The sequence below is a fragment of the Heterodontus francisci genome, unplaced genomic scaffold (assembly GCF_036365525.1).
Source record: "Heterodontus francisci isolate sHetFra1 unplaced genomic scaffold, sHetFra1.hap1 HAP1_SCAFFOLD_1103, whole genome shotgun sequence".
In the NCBI taxonomy this organism is placed as follows: Eukaryota; Metazoa; Chordata; class Chondrichthyes; order Heterodontiformes; family Heterodontidae; genus Heterodontus; species Heterodontus francisci.
In genome coordinates, this window is record NW_027141371.1 from 30234 (window position 1) to 32274 (window position 2041).

A 2041-nucleotide genomic window follows, 5' to 3' on the forward strand; every position below is an offset into this window, starting at 1 on the left:
GTAAATAAACAATTCCTTGCACTTCCCACACTTGGTGTACATTTTCTCTGCTGATGCCCCCTGAATATATCAGAGAAAATGGTGATGAGGATGAGATAAAAGTCCGAAAATATTGGCAGCAAACAGCAGCAGGGACGGCAGTGAACAAGATCAGCCAGCTCTTGGTGAGCTACCTGCTCGGATGATGGAGATTTTGGGTGGATTGTGTGAAGCCTGGGCCACAGACTGTCTCCTCAGTGGAATGAGATGCCGCAGGGTCTCAGTGTGCATCCGATTCAAAGTGATATTTTGGGAAAATATGGCTACACCCATGGGATACATGGCTCGGAACAGATGAGAGGGCTCGAGAACCATTCAGTTCATATATTGAAAGAATTGAAATGTTTTTCAGAGCTAATAACATATTGGAATGTGAAGATGAAAATATAGAGGTCAAGACTCTGAATAAAGCAATTCTTGAGGGCAAGAAAGCAATTTTGCTAATGGAAATTAGCCTGGAAGTGTATGACCAGCTGACAAAGATTCCTGCTCCCATCAAGGCAAAAGATGTGCCATTCAAAACAATCATCACCAAGTTAGAGGAACATTTCAACCCTAAGCCACTAGAGATCACGGCAAGCTAGAAATTTGGAACCAGAAAGCAGAAAAGTAGTGAATCAGTTGGTGAGTACATTGTGACACTGAAGAATTTATCACTGCATTGCAGCTTTGGCACATTCTTAGACGGTACATTATGAGACAGATTTGTGCTTATATTGGTGAATGAGAAAAGATACGAAACACACAAAATCCGACATTTGAGCTAGCGTGTCAGATTGCTCTTTCCATGGAGATAGCATCAAAGAATGCTCGGGAATTTCATCCTGTGCCAGTGATAGTAACACACTTCAGGGGAGCTTAAAAAAAACTGGAAAGTGGGCTTTCAAATGGCAGATAAAATTTACACAGAGAATTGTGAAGTGATACAATTTGGGAGGAAGAATAAGGAGAGGCCATATAAATGAAATGTTACAATTCTAAAGTGGGTGCAGGAACAAAGAGACAATGTGCACCAATCTTAGAAGGTTTGAAAAGGCTGCTAAGAGAAAACAGGACACTTGGCTTTCTTAATAGAGACATAGAGTAAAAGCAAATAAGTTATGATAAACCTTTATAAAATACTGGGTCTGAATGGCCTACTCCTGTACCTCCACAGAAAGCTTCCATTCCAGGTTTACACACACTCGTCAGGATCACTCTCCACAGATCCCACCACTCCATGCAAGGATATCTCCCTCACGATCAGATCACAGGTCCTTAGTCCTACCACATCCAGTCATGAATGATGGTGGACAAATGAGATGAGGAGGCTCCAAAAACATCCCCATCCTCAATGATGCTGGAGCCAAAGCTGAAGCATTTCTAACAATCTTCTGTCAGAAATTGCTCAGTGGATAATTCATCTCGGCCTCCTGAGGTCCCCAGCATCACAGTTTCCAGTCTTCAGCCAATTCGATTCACTCCACATGATAGCAAGAAACAGATGAAGGCACTCGATACAGCAAAAACTATGGGCCCTAACAACATTCCGGCTCTAGTACTGAAGACTTGTGCTCCAGAACTAGCTGCACTCTCAGCCAAGCTGTTCCAGTAGAGCTACAACACAGGCATCTACTGGACAATGTGGAAAATTGACCATGTGTGCCCTCTCCATAAAAAAAATCAGGACAAATGCAATCTGACCAATTGCCGCCCCATCAGTCTACTATCAATCATCAGCAAAGTGATGGAAGATGTCATCAACAGTGCGATCAAGCACCGCACACTTAGCAATAATCTGCTCATCGATGCTCAGTTTAGGTTCTGCCACGGTCTCTCGGCTCCAAGCAAATACTAGCAGGTAGAGTATAATGTGGGAAAATGTGAGGTTATCCACTTTGGTGGGAAGAATGGAAAAGCAAAATATTACTTAAATTGCAAGAGACGACAGAATGCTACGGTGCAGAAGGATCTGGGTGTCCTTGTACATGAATCACTAAAAGTTGGCATGCAGGTAGAGCAA